Below are 20,748 nucleotides of genomic sequence, written 5' to 3'. Positions count from 1 at the left end.
AAAAAAAATTAGAGGAAAATTTATAGTTGTAAATGCCTATATTAAAAAGAAAAGCTTTCACATCTATACCCTAGCTTTACATCATTGTACCCCTACAAAAAGAAAAAGCAAACCAAATGAAAATCTAACCCAAGGAAGGAAATAACAATGATTATGATATAGGGGAATGAAACCCTCAAACTGAAAGGTACCTGGCATGAGTTCGTGTTCTCTAAAACTGAAGAATGAATTTTAGGAACAGCAGACATTAAGAGCAGAATAGGGAGGGCCAGTGAGATAGCTCAATGGACTAAATTCCTGCTTTGGCAAGCACAGGGACCAGGGTTCAATCCCCAGTCCTGCATGAGCTCTGGCCCCACCCCTGGGGCCCACTGAGCCGGCAAATGAGTCTTGGCATGGTGGTGCACGCCTGTAATCCCAGAGCTGGGGAGGCTGAAAGCAGGAGGATCACTATAAGTCTAAGCTGCATAGTGAGACCCTGTACCAAATAATAAATAAATAAAAGAGCAGAATAGGGGAAAGAAAGCTCCTGTCCTAGAAAGTGGGTTGCCAGAAATCTGTCATTTCTAGAGATTTTTATAGAGCAAAATCATGTGGTGAGATAGATTTAAGGTGTAAAACATGAGAACTCGCACATGAGGTGGGACAAAACTATGATCAGTCAATAAGATTACAATACAATTGCTCAGGTAAAATTGATTAAATCAGGATCAAATGCAGAAACGAGTCACATAGCATATGGGCATGAATACAAAATAGGGACTTGTTATGGTTTGTGTATAGGTGCCCCCCCAAAGCCTCATACAGTCATGGGACAGCTTCTGGAGTTTGTGACTGATTACTGTGGGTGTGGATATGAATTTGCATTACAAAGCAGGGAGAGGAGAGGGGCTAGCTTGGTGTCTGAACTGCTGCCACTCCCTTTGCTTTCTGCTCTTTGCTGCCATGAAAGGTTGCTCTCTGCCATGTGCCACTCTGCCTTGGAGCCAGCCAAGTATGGACTGAAACCTCCAGTAACTGTGAAGTAAATAAACCTTTCCTTCTTTCATTTTGAGTGTTGGTATTTGTCCAGCAACAAGAGAAGAGTAAATGAGACAGGGCTCTTCCTGTTGGGGGATGGGTTAGTGACTCGTGTCTCTTTCAAGGTGATTGATACCTATTTAGAATATCAATCCCTAGTGCCCATTCCTAGAGAAGTATGTGGCTGCACTTGTTTACTCTCTTATCTTGAGATCTGGCCCACAACATGGGTGTCTGTCTCTTCCAAAGTTGCAAAGTCACCTTGTCTTCCATATTGTCTCCTTGAGGGCCTGGCCCTGTCTGACTGCCTATAATCTTTCTAATTTAGTTGCCTACAATAATAGCACAACCAGTGATGATGTGGGTTTTTTGTTTGTTTGTTTGTTTGTTTGTTTGTTTTGCTTTGTTTTTGTTTCTTTGGGGTTTTTTAGGGTTTTTCTTGCACCAAGAATTGAACTCCGGCACTTGCACTTGCCAGGCAGGCACTTGTGCCACTGAGCTACATCCCTGGCCCAGCCAATGATAATAGAAGAAAACTATACAGTTACTGCAAAGGAAGGTGTTGTTTTGTCTCCCACTGTACTCAGACAGCTACAGAGTCTCACAAGACAGAAGAAATGTTTAGCTCCTGGGGAGGCAAGAAATGTAAAATGTCCACTATCCACCTCTAGAAGGACTTTTGTGCATTTTTAAGTGTTTTGTATGTTTTGAGTGCTTTTTTAAAAATGCATTCATATACTCTGAGTGTAATTAAAATGAAAGAACTGGGGCTGGGGTGGATGGCTCAATGGAATAAGTGCTTCTCTGGCAAACACAAGGGTCTGACTTCAATCCCTAATTCCACATTAAAAAAAAAAAAGGAAGAAAAAAAGAAAGAACTTAAAGGAGCCCATTCACATAGGGCCAGGTGGCCCGCACCACTCATTCCTGTGTTCATTTCAACCTATTACATGGGCACTAACAGTGCTTCAGGCCCTATTTTAGTACTGAGGATTTGACAAGAGCAAAAGGGACAAAATTCCCTGCCCTTGTGCATTCCACAGGATCAGGGCAATACACTAAATATATAAATGATATAGGGTGATTGTCTCAGTTACTCTTCTCTTGTTGCTGACACAAATACCCAATGCTTAAAATGAAAGAAGGAAAGGTTTATTTAGCTCACAGTTAGTGGAGGTTTCGGTCCATACTTGGCTGGCTCCAAGGCAGAGCAGCACAGGCAGAGAGCAGCCATTCATAGAGGCAAAAAGCAAAGAGCAAAAGGAAGGGAAGCAGCCCAGGTAGCTAGCTAGCCTAGCTCTCCTCCTCACATTGTGATGAAGATTGCCTGCCTCTGTGTGGGTGCAGTACCCACACCCACAGTAATCACTCACAAACTCCTTAAGCCACCCCATGACTCACTCAAAGCCTCACCCCATGAGGCATTTGGGAGACAACTAGACACAGACAATAGCATTCTGCACCTTGAACCCCAAAGACTCATGCACATCCCTTTATACAAAAGGCATTTTAGTCCATTTCTAAGAGTTAACAAAGTTCTAACCATTTCAGCACTGCTGGAAAGTCAAAATCCTGAGTCTCCTCCAAGATCTAAGGCAAACTCTTAGCTGTGAGCCCCTGTACAAATGAAAAGTTAAACTCTTCCAACATTTAATGGCACAAGATAAACATTAACATTCCATAAGGTACACACAGCAGGATACCAAGCACTGGGACAAGAGCAGGTCCAAAATCCACAAGGGTGTAAACAGGCACAGAGGCCAGGGGTTCAGTCTCTGGGCCTGAAGTGCCGGCTCTACCCCCAGGGCGCACTGAGACAGCAATTGAGACTGGCTGTGGTGGTGTGTACCTGTAATCCCAGCTCTTGGGAGGCTGTAAACAGGCAGATCACTACAAATCCAATCTAATAGTGAGACCCTTAACACCCTGTAGACATGCCCTAAAATACAAAAAAAAAAAAAACCAGAAAGGCAAACATTAAGTCCTGTATTTTCATGTGGAACATCTGAAGCAATCTGTAGCAAATTCTGAGCTCCATGTGTTTCCACCCCTATGCACTCTTAGTGGTATCTCCCATGGCTTATCTCTTGGGCCAGCTTTGCAGTTTCCCTTAGATGAGCCACATTCCTGGCTTTTCTAAACTTCTGGGGTTTCCACTGAATAGGCTTCTCACTCCCAGCTTTACACACTGTGCTCCCAGGGGCACACTGCCTGGCCTCCCAGGCCTTCTCCTGAAATCTAGATGGAAGCCTTCCTAACCTCAGCACTCCTGAATTCTGCAAGCTTCTAAAATAAATGCCATGTAGATGATGCCAAGGTCTGCTGCCAGCTGGAGCAGGAGCTAGGCTTTCTTCTCTCTAGGCTGTAGGAGTCGAGCGCTGGATTGCTTAGCACTCTGATCCTGATTCAAAAGAACAAATTCTCTATTCCGGTGCCATTCTGGAATCTGCTGTGGATGCCACCTCCATTCTGGAACATGGGGCTCCTCAATTTTCTCCTCAAAGCAAAGTTCCTCACCCTTGTGGTTTTGAGGCTGCAAAGGGTAGAGACCTGCTGCCTACTGTGGTGCCCTCAGGTCATCTTTTGCATTTTCTTGTTTCTCTTTGGCAATAGAGATCCTCTCAGCTCTATCTTTGCATTCCACCGCTTTATTGGAGCTTCCTTTGTGGCCAAACTTCCAACATTTTAAATCATTCTGCTGGACTCTTTGCTCTTGATTCTCTCAACTTTTTTTTTTTTCAGAACCAGGGACTGAACTCAGGCCATTGAGCTTGCCAGGCAAGCGCTTATACTACTAAGCCATCTCCCCAGCCCTGCTCTTGATTCTCAACATAAATCTGACTAAAAGCCCCCAACAATAGCCATCTCACTGCCTCAACATTCAACTGCTTTGAAATTTCTTTTGCCAGATTAATCAGTCCTCCACGCTTAATCTCAGTCTCAGGCAAAGTCTCTGGACATGAGCAAAATGCAAACAAACTTTCTTCCAAGCTATAGCGCCCATCATCTGGAGTTCAACAACCAATGCAGTCCTACCCATAGAAACCTCCCCCCCCCCAGCCTGATCTTTACAGGCAGGCTTTCTATCAATGTTCTGGTCTTCCGGGCTAAGTTGCCCAGGCTGGGATCAAACTTTCAGTCACCCTGCCTCAGCCCCCTATAGTGCTGGATTACAGGAATATGCCACGATGCCATGGTTGATATTTTATTAATACTAGGGTACGAGTGTTAACTGCAGGTTTCAATCCTCATGCTACAGTACTAACATTACAGGGAACAGGATGAGGGACATTTGAGACCTCCGGATCATATGGGCACTTTTCTGCAAAAGGAAAGTCACCCTGCATTGCAGCTTCCATCTCTCCCTGGGCTCACCTGCCCTGGGGAGCCAGCCTGGGCACTCAGGACACCAGGAGAAGGCCACACTGCAGGCACGAGGCCTCCTGCCCATGGCCCGCACCGTCTTCCCGGTGTGAGGATGGGCCATGTCAGAAGGGAATCCTCGGCACCTGTCAAGCAGCCTGCTGATTGGAGTCCTGATCCTTTCATGACAGGGACTTCCCCAGTATCTTTGGTCTAGAACCATCTAGATAAGCTATGCTTCCCACACACACACACACACACACACACACACACACACACACACACAGGTAAAATTCATTTTAATAACACATTTGATGTACAAAATATTTCAACCTGAAATCAATGTATCAATGAAATGCTTCCCATTCTTTTTTTCAGAGTGGGTTTTTGCAGTTAGGTATTTTATACTTAGGAGATTGTCCATTTCCATCAAGCCAAGGATTCCGACCACAGGAAGACGGGGATGTCTCGGGCAAAGCTACCGGCCTTCCTCTAGCCTACTGTTTATTCAGTAAGGAACTTCTAAAAATGTAATAACCTCCTTGCTTTCTTTTTATGGGGACTACACAGAGGTGACCTTAAAGTCCATCTTTTTAAATCCAAATATTTAAAAAGTATACATTAGCTTAAAACATGAATTAAAGGCTATATACAGAGGTTAGCTTAAAACATGAAATTTACAGTTAACACTGGGCCGGTCCAATAGCTCAGAGGATTAAAGCACCTGCTTAGGCAGACACAGGGACCCAGGGTTCAATCCCCAGCCTGCCATGCCTGCCCGCCCTGGGGTTGCTCTGAGATGGGGAATGAGACTGGGCACGGTGGTGCACACATCTGTCATCCAGCACTTCGGAGGCTGAAAACAGGAGGATCACTACAAGTCCAATCTCTGTAGTGAGACTCTGTAGCCCCTGTACCAAATACATTCTTTAAAAAAAATTAAAGTTAATGCCCTTCCATATTCCGCATCCATTTCTTCTGCTTAGGAATCTTTTTTGTTAATATCTTCTACTCTCTTCTGAAGCTAACAGTACATACTATATTAACCACTGTTTTTCTTACTATTTTTACAAAATCTTGTCTTAGGAAAACACACCTGAGGGCATCTCTGTTCCTTCAAAGCGAGGTGCGGTGCTCACACTCACAGCTCGGTTGTGCTGTGACGCCTAGCAAGGTCCCTGTGCTTGCTCACTGCCCAGCACCGCCCACCTCCCAGGGCTGCACTGTCACCGCGGACACTGTTGTTACCAAGGCAGTGTCTCCGGTACCACCGCTGACATCCCGAACAGCTGCTGCCTCCGTGGATGTGTTCCTTCAGCACTTGTCGTTCCTAGCCTATAATACCTCTCACTGTACTTAGGCGGAGGCTCAAAAGCAGGAAGGATCACTACAAGTCTGATCTCCGTAGTGAGACCCCTGTAGACCCTGCACTAAACACATTTTTTGAAAAAATTAAAGTCAATAAAGAAAAACAGTAAGGAACACAGAGGCAGGGTACGCGTGTGACCTCTACTTGTGGAGATTTGGGGAACAATGGCTAAGAAAGCCTCTTTCCTTGAGAAGGTGACATTTAAGAAAAGGCCCACAGCAGGAGTTGGGGTTTGATGCCGGGCACCTCAAGCCATGCCAACCCCACCCCAAGGGCACCCTGAAATGGCGATTGAGACTGGGCAAGGTGGCACGTACCTGTAATCCCAGTGCTTGGGTGGCTGAAAACAGGAGGATCATTCGAGTCTGATCTCCATAGTGAGACCCTGTAGGCCCTGCAATAAAAACATAAATAAAAAAATACATATTACCCACAGCTATGAGGTATTATAATAGTCACAGCAGGCACAGCGAAGAGCAAACTCCAGGCCTGCGCAGAGCGAGTCCACCCGACAGAGAATCCCTGAGGCAGAGCACGGTGGAAGTGCTAGGTCCGGAGGCGGCAGTAGGAGGACCTCAGACTTTGTGCAAGTGAGCGCTTGGGTGAAGGGCTAGAAGAACCCGCAGGGCCGGGCAGGAGCAGCTCGGCCTCACGAGGGGTGGGGAGTCACAGCCACTGAACCATGCCTCTGGGCCAAAGTGAAAACAGTGCTCTTGAATAATATGACATTGTCCTATAATTACAGTTTGCTGAGATGAAAAATAAAATAGATATATAAATTGAAATAGTCCCTGGATGCTTTTATTCTGATCCCTGGAGCTGCACACAGAAACCAGACTTACCAAATGTCATGATTGGTAACAGCAGTGGTAGGTGTAGGTGTAACTAAACGGATTTCTGTACATGCTTATTTAAATTCTCCTAGTGGCCAGGGAGATAGCTCAGTAGAAAAAGCGCTTGCCTGGCAAGTGCAAGGCCCTGAGTTCAATCCCTGGGGCTGCAAATTAATTAATTAATTCTCCTAAAGCATAAAATCAGAATGGAAGATAAGCCACTCCTGAACACCCGACCCACGAAAAGCATATGAGAAGATAAATACCACTTTGAGTCAGTAAGATTTTCGGCCTGAAATCTAGAAAATGGCTCTTGCACAACGTGGCCACCAGATGGCGCCTGGGTTCCAAGGATAGGAAGACAAGTTGCCAACATAAGTGGTTAATTATCCCTGAAGTTTTTGACAAATTTTTCCCCATCCCAATGAAAATATCATGATTTTTTTCCCCAGAACTAGACAATTTGATTATAAGGTTTATTTGTGGGGTGTTGTTGTTGCTGTTGTTTTGGCGGAACCAGGGATTGAACTCAGACCCTTGCGCTTGCCAGGGAAGCGTTTATTCCACTGAGCCATCTCGCTGGCCCCATAAGGTTCATTTGGAAAGACAATATGCAAATATCATGGGAAGTAATGAAAAAAGCAGCTGCCCCTGCTGCTAGTAGCTGGAGTAGTTCTATCACATTAAATTAAAAACAATGCAAGCGGCTGGTGAGATGGCTCAGTGGTCTAAAGCACCTACTTAGAACAAGCTTAGCTAAGCATCAGGGACCGCGGTTCAATCCCCCAGCACCACATGCCAGCCAGCTCCCGCCCCTGGTGGGCTGAGCTGGCCACACACACACACACACACACACACACAATTAAATAAATAAAATAAAATAAAAAGACCTATAAAAACAATGCAAGCAGGGCGGGCTGTAGTTCCAACGTGGAGCGTTTTCCTAGCATCTGTGGGTCCCTGGGATTAATTCTCAGAACCCCAAAAGCCCAATACATATAAATAGTGTGTTTGCTATTGTGCATAAATAAGCAGACAGCAACGAAAGGATTAGAAAACCCAGAAGCAGAAGCATTGCTCACTTTAAAATTATAAAAATAAGATGATATGATCGTTTTTATTTGGTTGCTTGGTTTAGTAAAGGACTTCAGGGAAGATTTTTATTTAATAGTGTTGGAGCAACTACATAACCAGGTGAAAAAGGAAAAGCTCGAATGCATTTCCAATGAGGTCCATCAGATTAAAGCCTCGGAGGGCCGGCGAGACAGCTCAGCGGACAAATTGCCTGCTTAGGCAAGCGCAGGGACGAGGGTTCAATCCCTGGCACCACACGCTGCACCGGCCCCTCCCCTGGGTGTGCTGAGCCAGCTATGGAGGCCCGGCATGGTGGCGCATGCCTGTAATCCCAGTACCGGGGAGGCAGAAAACAGGAGAATCACTCACTGTGAGTCCAAGCTGCACAGTGAAGCCCTGTAACAAATACATTTTAAAAATAATAATAAGATTAATAAATAAAGCCTCAGTGTGCCAAAGATCTAAGTTTAAAAAAAAAAAAACTGACCTTATCAGATATAAAAGTTACATTTTTTGCTATATAGGTCTTGCTTTTTTTTCTTTTTTCTTTTTTCTTTTTTTCTGGTGGAACTGGGGATTGAACTCAGGCTCTTGCTTTATCTTGGTCGTAACCATCCAGCAGAAAAGTATAAAAACAGGGTATAAAAAGTAAAGCCATATTAATATGCTGACCTATAAAAGGCTCAAGTCAACAACCTCTGACATTGTCAGTCACATAGATAACCCTAAATTAATGTAAAAAATTTTTAAAAACTGAGAAATAATGAGATATTATTGAACTTCCTTATGGACTACAAGATGATCTGTTTTGCAAACTATTAACCAAAAGGGAGAAGCAACAAAAGAAACTTTTGTTAAGTGACCAGCCAGGGCTGGTGAGATGGCTCAGTGGTCTAAAGCACCTACTTAGAACAAGCTTAGCAAAGTACAGGGACTGCGGTTCAATCCCCCAGTACCACATACCACCCATCCCTGCCCCTTGGTGGGCTGAGCTGGACACATAAATAAATAAAAATATTTTTTTAATAAAAATATTTTTTAAAAATGACCAGACAAAGATGAAAACCTTTTACATATTATAAATAGATAAATAAACCACCCTATACAAGCTAAAAGCTACAAGGACAAAAGTGAGAAAAAATATTTACAACTTTCCAGGTATGGTGCTCTATGCCTGTAATCCCAGCACTAGGGAGGCTGAGGCAGGATTGCTTCAAGTTCAAAGCCAACCTGGGCTACCCAGTGAGTTCAAGGCCAGCCTGGCCTGCAGAGTGAGCTGTATCCGAGGTGAGGGATACGCCAGTGCCCTGCTCTGACTTCACACACTGTATGCAGCTATGAAACCCCACACTGGTACTTGGGAGGTAACGCTGGTACAGCACTTGCCTGGCACGCAAGGGCCACTGGCATCCATTCCCAGCACTGGCTGGAAAAAAAAATAGGGAAAAAAATAACAAAACCCCAGAGGAGATCACTATGGACGTCAGGCTGCCGGTTAATTTTGGAAGAGGGAAGAGGTTGAGGCTGGGCGAGGTGGCACGGAGGAGCGGCTGGGTGGCTGGCAAATTCTATTCTTGATTTGGCTGCGGTCACAAGCGGTTCACCTTAAAATACCACACTTTGGTTTTCAGCTGAATTTTAGGAATTTCTATTTTTAAGATCTTCCTGGGTTTGGTTTTTTTTTTTTTTTTTTTTTTTTTTAAAGAAAAAGAAAAAGAAATATACTACTCAGCTTTTCCAAAAGTTTTTTATTCCATGAATCAGTTTCTAATAAAAGAGAAGTAAAGCGTTTGTTAAGGAAAAGTATCCACAAATAAGGAGATCTAAACTTCAGGGGACGGGGCTGGTGAGATGGCTCGGTGGTTTAAAACACCTACTTAGAACAAGCTTAGCAAAGCGCAAGGACAGCGGTTCCAATTCTCCCAGCATCACATGCCAGCCAGCTCGGCCACACACACACATAAATAAATAAAATAAAAATAAATAAAAATAACCTTCAGGGGAAAAAAATTTACCACCTCCCAGAGTGTACCGTAGACGGAAGTACGCAGATGTGGAAAGCGTAAAGCTGGGTTTGTGGAGTTCTGGTTTCCCTTTTAGGTGAGGTGGCCCAGTCGATGGGGGTCAGGCACTCTGTGATAAGAAATCAGCCAGAGCATTAATAAGTGTGTAAGTGTCACCGAGGGGGTATGGCTGCTGGTGAAAAGCTTCTCCAAGAGGGGATTCAACTATGAAATTATAATCATAGATGATGGAAGCCCAGATAGAACAAGGGAGGTAGCTGAACAGTTGGAAAGATCTACGGATCAGACAAAATTCTTCTAAGACCACGGGAGAAAAAATTGGGACTCGGAACTGCATATAGCCACAGAATGAAGCACGCCACAGGAAACTACACAATTATCATAGATGCTGACCTCTCCCACCATCCAAAATTTATTCCTGAATTCACTAGAAAGCAAAGGGAAGGTAATTTTGATATTGTCTCCGGAACTGGCTACAAAGGAAATGGAGGTGTACATGGCTGGGATTTGAAAACAAAAATGATCAGCCGTGGGGCCAATTTTATAACTCGGAGTTTGCTGAGACCAGGAGCATGTGATTTAGCAGGAAGCGTCAGATTATTCAAAAAAGAAGTTGTACAGAAGTTAATAGAAAGAAGTGTCTCTCGGCTGCCTTCCAGACGGACATGATCGCTGGAGCGAGGCAACTGGACTACACTGTTGGTGAGGTTCCAATATCGTTTGTGGATCGTGTTTACGGTGAATCCAAGTCGGGAGGAAATGAAATTGCCTCCTTCTTGAAAGGATTATTGACTCTTTTTGCTACTACATAAAAGGAAATTACTCATTTCTACTTATGTTCATTTCAATTGAAATATAAAAGGAGCCCTCTTACTGATGGGTGTAACAGGCACTCCTAGAGCATAACCATAAGGTAAGGTTTTTTTTTTTTGTTTTTTTTTTTTTTTTTTTTGCGGAACCGGGGATTGAACTCAGACCCTTGCACTTGCCAGGGAAGCGCTTATTCTACTGAGCCATCTCTCCAGCCCCTGCTTCTTGTTTCTAGCTTGTTAATAAACAGACTTAGGTCAAGAAAAAAATCATTCTCTATGTGTCACACGCATGCTGGGAGTTTCTAAATGTACCCTTGATATAGTTGGGCCCATATATTAAAGAGTGGGCCTCCAACTTGGTGCCACTGGGAAGTGGTAGAGGATTTAAGAGGAAGGGCCAGGCCGGGGAGATAGCTCAGTGGTCTAAGCACCTACATGGCAAGCGCAAGGACCCGAGTTTGATCCTTAGTACGGCATGCCATGCCAGCCTGGAACCCGGAGCACCAGCGCTGAAATCTGGTGTGGTGGTGTACGCCTGTAATCCCAGTGCTGGGGAGGCTGAGACAGGAAGAACACTATGAATCCCAACTGTGTAGTGAGACTCTGTATCAAATAAATAAATAAACAAATTAAAGACTACAAATAAAAGAGGAAGGGCATAGTGGGAGAGGCTAGGTGAATGGGGTGGCCTCCCCAGGGATTGTAGGAGCCCCGCCAGCCATTTCCCAGGCTGTCCCGTGGTGAGTGGATTGCTGCACCGCACTCCTGGCCACAACACCGCCGCACCACAGGCTCAAAGCTGTGGGACCAAGTGACCACGGACTGAACCTCGAAAGCCGTAAAGACTGTGGCAAAGAAATCTTTCCTCCTGGAGAGCCGATGATCTCAGGTATTTGTCACAGCAATGGAACACAGACTAACACACCCCTCAGGGGAATACTTCACTGCTGTCCACTTACAAGATAATAGTCAGGGGGAGATAGCTCAGTACAGTAAACACCTGCCTGGCAAATGCAAGGGCCTGAGTTCAATCCCTGGTTCCACCAAAAAAGAAAAAAAAATCTACTACAAATAATTTATGGGGGGCTGGGCAGATATATCAGTAGAATAAGTGCTTGCCTGGCAAGCAGAAGGGCCTGTGTTCAATTCCCTATTCCGAAAAAAAAAAAAAAAAAAAAAGTCACCGTAACAGTCAGATCAAATGTGGACCATGTTGTTCACATGATAGATAATGTAAGAGGCAAGTGGGCGAGGAGCACAGTAATTTTAGGTCCAGAATGTACAGATTCAGGTCCTAACTCCCTCGTGTACTACGGTAGCTCTGTGACCTCTTGACCAAATAGCTAACCCAGGGCTGGCCAGATAGCTCAGCAGATTAAAGCACCTGCTTAGGCAGGCACAACTACCAGGGTTCGATCCCCAGCGTGCCATGCTGGCCCTGCCCCTAGGACACACTGAGACTGTGACTGAGACTAGGCATGGTGACACACGCCTGTAATCCCAGTGCTTGGGAGGCTGAAAACAGGAGGATCACTATAAGTCTAATCTGTGTAGTGAAAGCCTATAGATCATGTACTAAGTACATTTTTAAAAAATAAAATAAAATAACTTATCCTTTCTGTGACTCTCTAACACTCAGACATGGCAGGTCCCTACTCCCCACCCCCATACTGGGGATTAAACCCAGGGCCTTCACACCGAGCCACATCCTTAGTCCTTCTTTATTTTTATGTTTTGTTTTTGTATTTAGTACAGGGCCTACAGCGTCTCACTACGTAGACTGGACTCAGTGATCTGCCTGTGTTCAGCCTCCCAAAAGCTGGGATTACAAGCGCACAACACCATGCCCAGTCTAATTTTTTTAAATTTTGAGATAAGGTCTTGTACGTTGCTAAGTTGCCGGGTCTAGACTTGAATTTGCAATCCTCCTGCCTCAGCCTCCCAGGGTGCCAGGTTAAACAGCACATTTGCATGTTCAACAAACTTTTAGGCCTTCAGACTACTGCTGGTGTGCTTGGTGGACCATTCTTTAAGAACACTGTTCTTATAGAAGTAGCAGGATTGGAAGAACAATCACTCCTGGAGCTGAAGTCAAAGGCCATGAAGAAGGGGCACTGGCTGATCCCATGTTTCAGATGCATCTGGTTTTTCAAGTTAAAAAACTACACAGGAGATTCAGCTACTGCTGGTGCCTTTGTGAAGCACAGTTGCCAGGGTAACACACACCAACAGCAGGCGGACTGGCAGGAGCAAGGCTTCCCGCGGCCACCCTGGGAGGGCTCCAAGACAGCACTCCAAGTGCCGAAGTGGGAAAGCCCTGGACAAAGGGGTGAACTGCCTAGATCTGCAGTCTCCTAGCAAATCCGCTGGTCAGAATCTAAGGCAGAAACACGTGACATTGGACTAAGGGAACTGTGGTTTCCCTGCCCCAGCACACAGCACAGGGGAAGGTAGGCTCACTTGGAGCTGGGAGACAACAGCATCAAAGCTCTTCTGACTTTTTTTTTTTTTTTTGTATTGCAATGCTAGGGATTAACTCTGGGGCCCTCACACTGAGCTACGTTCACAGCCTTCTGTTTCTGTTTTATTTATTTTTTTAGGTACTGGGGATCGAACTCAGGACCTTGCGCTTGCCAGGCAGGCACTTAAGCCACTGAGCTATCTCCCCAGCCATTTTTTTGATTTTTACAATTGTCATGCGTGCACATTTGCAGTAGGGAATAGTCACACTTACCACAGGGAGTCCACATTCAGTTCTTTTCCATTTTGCCTCTCCCTCCATTTTGCTAAGGTAGTTGCCCAGGTGAGCCGTGAACTTGGAATTCTCCTGCCTCAGTCTCACTCAGTACTGAGACTACCAGTATTTACCACAGTGCCCAGGTGAAATGTCAGAATTTTTTTAATTAGTTTTTTGTTTTGTTTTGTTTTTGAGAAGGGTCTCACTACGCAGTTCAGGCTGGCCTTGAGCTCACTTTGTAGCCCAGGCTGGTCTCAACATCCATCCTCCCTCACCCTCCTGAGTACACCACCCTGCCCAGCTAGTACATGTTTTAAATTCATAATGAATACATTTATTATGGAAATTTGCTACATACACGTCACGTGTGAGGGCTTTTTATTTCCCCTTTCCCTGCAGACATTTCGGCTTTTAATGCAGCATAAAAGGCCCTTCGAAGCTAGCTCCACTTTCAGCCCAGGCTCCTCTGCTGAGCTTTACATACCAGAAATGTATAAGTCTTTGGATTTCCTAAAGCAAATCATATTCTCAAGATCTATGCATTGAATATATGAGTCCCAAAAACACAATCAGAATATGCGCTTCCCTTTTAAGAATAGAAATTAGTTTCCAATTGGTTAAATGTTAGCTGCATTTGAAGGCAAAGAAAATCTCAAAGCAAATGTATTTTTGAATTACACAGTATTTACTGTTCTAGAATTTCTGACACCTAAGGAGAAAAAAAGAAAGAAAGAACATTCCCAGTGCTAGTGAAACATGTGAAGTTTCTTTCCTGTAAAGATATTTATAGAAGAATTCTTCTTATGGCTTTAAACAGCTTTAACTGAATTCTATAAATGAAAAGCATATGTTGGTTGGAAAACTAGAGATGATTTATAAAATCAGATCAGATAAGAAAAAAGAAACTTTACTAAGTTTTTCTTTAACATTAAAGGCCATTAAAGCTGAGCATGAGGCATGCACCTGTGATCCCAGCACTCTTAGAGGATGAGGCGGGAGCATCGCAGTTTGAACCCAGTGTCTCAAAATAAGAAACAAAAAAGTGTTGGCGATGTAGCTCAGTGGGAATGCTCTGAGTGCCATCGCAGTACCACTAAATAAGTCAATAGGCCATTAAGCTTGTGCAATTGTTTTTTTGTTTTTTCTTTTTATATTTGAAAATTTTATTGATAAACAGATAGCAATGAGACAGTTTCAAATCAAATTGGAAGTACAGTTTCAACAAATAACACACTGCATATATTCTTCTTAGTGGTTAATTGCTGTATAAGGAGGTATTTATTTATTTATTTTGGCAGAACCGGGGATTGAACTCGGGCCCTTGCACTTGCCAGAGAAGCGCTTATTCCACTGAGCTATCTCCCCAGCCCCAAGCTTGTGCAATTGTGTGGTTGAGAAAGTGATTTGGGTCTCTGGGTCTGTGTCTCTATCTCTGTCTCTCTGTGTCTCTGTGTCTCTGTGTCTCTCAGATCTCTCTCTTTCTCTCTCTCTCCCCTCTTCTCTCTCTTCCCCTCTCTCTTTCAACCATGGTAGTTCATGGCTGTAATCCCAACACTTGGGAAACCCAGGTAGAAGGATTGCCATGAGTTTGAGACGAGCCCGGGCTACATAGCAAGACTGTATTTCAAATAAATAAAATAAAAGCACATGCAGGCTGGGGAGATAGCTCAGCAGTCTAAGCACCTGCCTGGCAAGGGCAAGGACCCATGTTCGATCCCTGGTACCATGTTTCATCCCAGCCCCATGTGAAGCCGGCCACCAACACCTAGCATGGTGATACATGCTTGCAATCCCAGCACTGGGGAGGCTGAGACAGGAGGATCACTACCAGTTCAAGCTGAGCTGCATAGCAAGATCTTATAACAAAGAAATAAATAAGTAATGATTTTTAAAAAATGTAAAACACACGATAGGTGAAGCTGCCTCTGCTCTAGCACTTGATCTGCAGCCCTGCTACCCTCTTTCTTTCCCCAGCGCATACAGTTGCAGGCTGTGTGACCTGCAGGGCCTCCCCTGGCCCTCTTGTGGCTTTGATATGGCCAGGACTTGCATGAGGTTTGTTCCCCAAGTGTTCATGTGTTGGAAGCTTGGTCCTCAGCGTGGTGATACCTAGAAGTGGAGGTACCTTTAAAAGGGGGCTTATTAGGAATCCTCAGATCTTGGGGGACATCAGCCTCAGAAGACATGTAGTTCTCAGGGGACCCCAGTAACTTTTCAACAGAAGGACATATTCTTTTGGTTGGGCTGGGGACCAAACAACAACCATTGTCTGTTTGGTGGTGGTGATGGTGTGTGTGTGTGTGTGTGTGTGTGTGTGTGTGTGCGTGCGCGCATGAGCACACGCTTTGACACAGGGTCTCACTAAGTTGCTATGTTTCCCAGGCTGGATTTGAACTTGTGATTCTCCTGTCTTAGCTTCCCAGAGTGCTGAGATGACAGGTGTGCACTTCCATGCCCAGCCAAAAGGGTTGTTAGAAAGGAGAAAGCCTCTCTCTGAATCCCACACTGGCTCCTCTCTCCACATTCCACCACTGCAGTGTCACCTACCACGAGCTTCTCCCTGAAGCTGAGCCAGTGCTGGTGTCAGGCCCTTGAATCTCCAGAACTCTGAGCTGTGTAAACCTCTCCTTTCTAAATTACCCAGCCTCAGGAATTTTATTATAACAATAGAAAACAGACTGAGACAGTAGTGATGCACGGACAGACCACCCTTACAGGAAGCCTTGAACCCTTGCGGCCAGCAGGACTGTGGCCTACAGTGCCCTCTGTGCCCAGACTGATTTATTGTGAAAGGAGAAGATCCCTCTTGCATTCCTTGGCAAGAGCTGATACCCAGAGGGGCTGGGGAGATGGCTCAGTGGAATAAGCGCTTCCCTGGCAAGCGCAAGGGCCTGAGTTCAATCCCCGGTTCCGCAAAAAAAAAAAAGAGCTGATACCAAGGAAAAAGGAGCAGCTCCGAGTGCAGGATGGTCACTTGGCTTGCAGTGCACCTCAGCCGGGGTGCTAGTGAGCAGGGACTGCTGTGTCAACGCACCGCGCATGCACGGAGTGGCTCTCACAGCTGGTCCTGGAGGCCAGAACTCCAAAGTCAAGGCGTGGGCAGGTTCCTTCTGAGGGCTGTGAGGGAGGGATCTGCTCCAGGCCACTCTTGTGTCCAAACCCTTCTTATAAGGGCATCAGTCACTAGTGCGATAGATGGGTCCAGTGGTGCACACCTATAATTCCAGCACACGGGGAGGCCGAAGCAGGAGGATTGTAAGTTTGAGCCCAGCCTGGGCAACTTAGTGACTTAGCAAGAGCCTGACTCAAAATAAACAAAATTTTAAAAAGGCACTTGGGATGTAGCTCAGTGTAAAAGCCACAGTACTACAAAACAAACAATAAAGGTACCAGTCATTGGATTAGGGCCTACACTAAAGATTTCATTTAAATCTGATAGCTCCAGGGGCTGGGGATTTGGCTCAGCGGTAGAATGCTTGCCTAGCAAGCTGGAAGCCCTGGGTTCGGTCCTTAACATCAAAAACAAAAAATAAACCTCCCTAAAAAAAAACAATTCAACCAAAAAAATACAGTAAAATGAGAAAAAAAAAAAAAAAAAACAAGGCAACTAAATCTGGTAGCTCTGTAAAGATCCTATCTCTAGACCAGGGATATAATTCAGTGGCACAGTGCCTGTCTGGCAAGTGTAAGGTCCTGAGTTGTATTCTGAGTGCCAAAAAAAAAAAAAAAAGGCTATCTTTAAATACTGATCTCAGTTTTCAGATACTGGGTTTAGGGAGTCAACATACAAATTGGGTAGAGGGTTAGGGGCACGTACAGTTCCACCCCAGTGGCTAGCTAGTCATGCACCATGTCAGTCACCCCCACTGTGGCGAGCTTGGTCTTCATCCCATAACTTCCCTGGTCTGGGCTCAGCTCCATGCTGCCATCCTGGGCCCAGTGACAAGCTGCCCACATCCTGGAAGAGGTCAGAGTGACATATTCTTGGTTCAGTGACCCAGGTCTACCACCTGTGGGGAACCTTTCAGGAGGGACAGCAACTCCTGTGGACAATAATACAGTCTGCCACACCTCCGCACCCAGTGCTGTTTCAACATATTCCTACCATCCCTGCTCTAACTTATTGTGAGCTGTGGAGATAGCTCAGTAGAATAAGCACTTGCCTGGCAAGTGCAGGGTCCTGAGTTCAACTCCCAGTAACGCAAAAAAAAAGAGTCTAAATTATTTTGAGTCTGATGCCATGCAATGGTAGGGCCTCCCCGAAATCTACCCCATCAGGGTCAGCAAGATAGCTCAGCATGGTGATGCACACCTGTAATCCCAGTCCTGGAGAGGCTGAAACGATGTTTTATTCATCCCATCCCCTCACTCACACCCATGTTAAGATCCCTTAGAACATCCAGAGCCTCGAGATCTGCCGAGGAGTCACCGCATCCACCCAGCATGCGGGGTATGAGGACTCCAGCTCTGCCTGGCAGCCCCTTACCAAGGAAGGGTTAAAATCCCCAACCTTTCCTAAAAAGCCCTGCCTAGCAAGGCCTCCGCTGGCTGCGTCCGTCTGCCCATTGCTGCTGCCCCCTTCACTGGGCACTGCTTCTCGGCTTCCCGGGCACAGAGCAGCTTTTACGTCACCTTACCCCGTCTCTCTCCCTCCTCACTGAGGCCTTGGGCTGGAGCAGGCTTGCAGCTCGCGGGCACCCACAGCGCCCTCTGCTGCCACCTCTGAAGCAGCACAGGTAACCCACCCAGACTCCAAGCCGCTGGGGGTTTGGGGTGATCTGGGGGACCCTGCACAGTAAATATAGGTTCAATTTGAAAATGAGCCTGCTATGCAAAGGCTGCAAGAAAAAATATATTCTTTATTATAAGATGCTATGGTTCATAATTTATAAATGATGTCTATTAGTAATTAATAGATGTAATAATTAGTAATAATTACTAGGGCCGGCCAAATAGCTCAGCGGATTAAAATGCCTGCAAGCAGGTGCAGGGGCTAGGGGTTCGATCCCCAGGCCTGCCGTGCTGGCCCCGCCCCCAGGGTGCACTGAGACAGCAATTGAGACTGGGCATGGTGACAAAGGCCTGTAATCCCAGCTCTTGGGAGGCTGTACAGGCAGATCACTAGAGTCCAATCTAGCAGTGAGACCCTGAACACCCTGTAGACCCTTCCCTAAAATACAAAAATAATAATAATAATAATAATAAATAATTACTATGAAGTCCACATCTTGTACAGCAATTAACCACTAGGAAGAATGTATGCAATGTGTTAATTATTGAAACCATCCTACCAGTTTGGTTTGAAACTGTCTCATGGCTATTTGTTTCTCAATAAAATTATGGAAAAAAATTTTAAATAATAAATAAATACTGTTAGCTTTTTAGATGTCCTAGTCTGCTTCTGCTGCTATAACAAAATATCTTAGGCTGGCTAATTTATAAACAACAGAAATGCATTGCTCAAGGTTCTAGAGGCTTAGAAGTCCAAGTTTAAGGTGCCAGTAGATCTGGTATCTGGTGAGGGCCTGTTCCTCATAGACAGTGCCTTCTATATCTCCTCTCGGGGTATAAGGGCACCATTACACTCTGGGGCTATTTGTATGTAAGAACATATGAATGCATGTATGTATGCACATATGTATGCATGAAGTATGTACTAGGGATTGAAAAGAGGGCTTTGCACTGAGAAACATCTTTATTCCATTTATTTATTTATATTTTTGAGACAGATTTTCACTATGCAGTGCAGGCTGGGCTAGGGCTCACTATGCAACCCTGGCTGGTCTTGAATTCACAATGATCCTTCTGCCTCAGTCTCCCAAGTGCTGGGATTTCAGGCAAGCATCACCATGCCCAGCTCTGGCCTATTACTTCTGAGACAAGGTCTCACAAAGTTACGAAGTTACCCAGACTGGGCTCAATTGCCCCTTCCCTGCCTTTGCCTCCCTGAGTGCTGGGATTACAGGCATGCACCACCACACCTGGCTCAAGACCTCTCCTATAAGGGTGTGGCCTTCATGACATAATTCCACCAGCAAAAAGTCCAGTCTCCTCCTACCAACATCAGGGTGATTAGGCTTCAACACAGAATGTATAGGAGGGGACATAGACATTCAGACCACAGCACAGACTTAATAAAGAAATGTAGGGCTGGGGAGATGGCTCAGTGGAATAAGCGCTTCCCTGGCAAGCGCAAGGGCCTGAGTTCAATCCCCAGTTCCGCAAAAAAAAAAAAAAAGGAAAAGAAATGTAGAGGAGGTCGGAAAGCCCAGACACCTGCACCACCCTTGGGTCACCACGAGTGCCCAACCCACCTGCCATTATTCTCTTCCTGCAATTCCCTCTGTGCTCCTAGACCTCATAAAATGGGGGGCCTGGGCTGGGGGTACAGTTCAGTGGCAGAGCCCCAGCCTAGCATGTACGAGGCCACGGTCTCCATCCCAGCTCCGAGGGCAAGAGAAAATCTTGCTCCCCAATCCTACTAGGAGAAAGCAGTTTGGTGCATTCAAGTGTCCGCTCCTCCCTTCCTCCCTGGCTCCTCCTGTTCACACAGCCCCCCACCCCTCCTCCTCAGCACAGCCCCATGATCTCAGTGCCAGCCCAACCGAGGCTCCCGCATAGGGCAATGGCGGACAGAAACACCGAAACACCCCCCAGGATTTGGAGGCAGATTTATTTACATGGACAGGCACTGAACGGGATCACTCCCAAATATTAGGCCTAATCTCTGATGGTCTAGGGCTTAGACGGGATAAGCAAGCAGGAAGTACGGAGGCCGAGTGGCTTATTGGTTGGGGATGGGTTTATACAATGTGCATCACAGTGACCAGCTGTTTCTAGAGAGAGAGACCAGAAGCAGCTGGACCTGAAACAGGAACTATCACCTGGGCAATGAAGAAACTGACGTGTGTTGGGGGCAGGAGCATTTTCTGCTACCACATCCCTACACAGGCTTCTTCAAAAGCCAGGAGTCTCAGGCGATGGGCACTGCCTGTCCTCAGACTCATTCCTGAGCAGAAGGACTTGCAACATTTGGAAATGACACCCCGAAGAGACAAGCACAGGCGAGTGATGGGGACCACATCCCAGGCCTGGCTCCCTGAGTCATCTATCAAACCAGCCTGCACTTCAGGGGGGTTGCAAGAAAAGGTCTCCCTCCACCACCACCCAGCCCACTGCACTGCACCTCCACCCCGTGTCACACCACAGTTGCTCCCTCCAGGCTGAACCAGCATCTCTAATTGTAGCGCTGGAGGCTGTGTGCGTCTGCTCAGGCTGCCGTAAGAAGGTTCCACAGCATAGGCAGCTTCAGGAGCAGCACTGGATTTTCTCACAGTTCTGGAGTCCAAGACCAAGGTGCTGCCAGGTTGATCTCTCACCAAGACTCTCTGGGACTTGTGGACTTGCAGACGGTCGCCTTCTCGGTGTCCTCACATGGTTGCTTCTCTCTCTCCCTCCTTCCCTCCCTCTCTGAACATCCTGTAGACCCTTCCCTAAAATACAAAAAAAAAAAAAA

At 45.8% G+C, this 20,748-nt stretch overlaps 1 pseudogene; it reads left to right on the top strand.

The window, feature by feature from the left end:
* The window catches only part of LOC101588752, a 35,682-nt pseudogene extending 25,126 nt beyond the window's left edge, over positions 1–10,556 (top strand).
* The last annotated feature ends 10,192 nt before the right edge of the window (positions 10,557–20,748 follow it).

Source organism: Octodon degus, unplaced genomic scaffold, assembly GCF_000260255.1.
Source record: "Octodon degus isolate 3935 unplaced genomic scaffold, OctDeg1.0 scaffold00344, whole genome shotgun sequence".
NCBI lineage: Eukaryota > Metazoa > Chordata > Mammalia > Rodentia > Octodontidae > Octodon > Octodon degus.
Note: the sequence above shows the minus strand (reverse complement) of the source record. Positions and strands in the feature narration are given on the sequence as shown.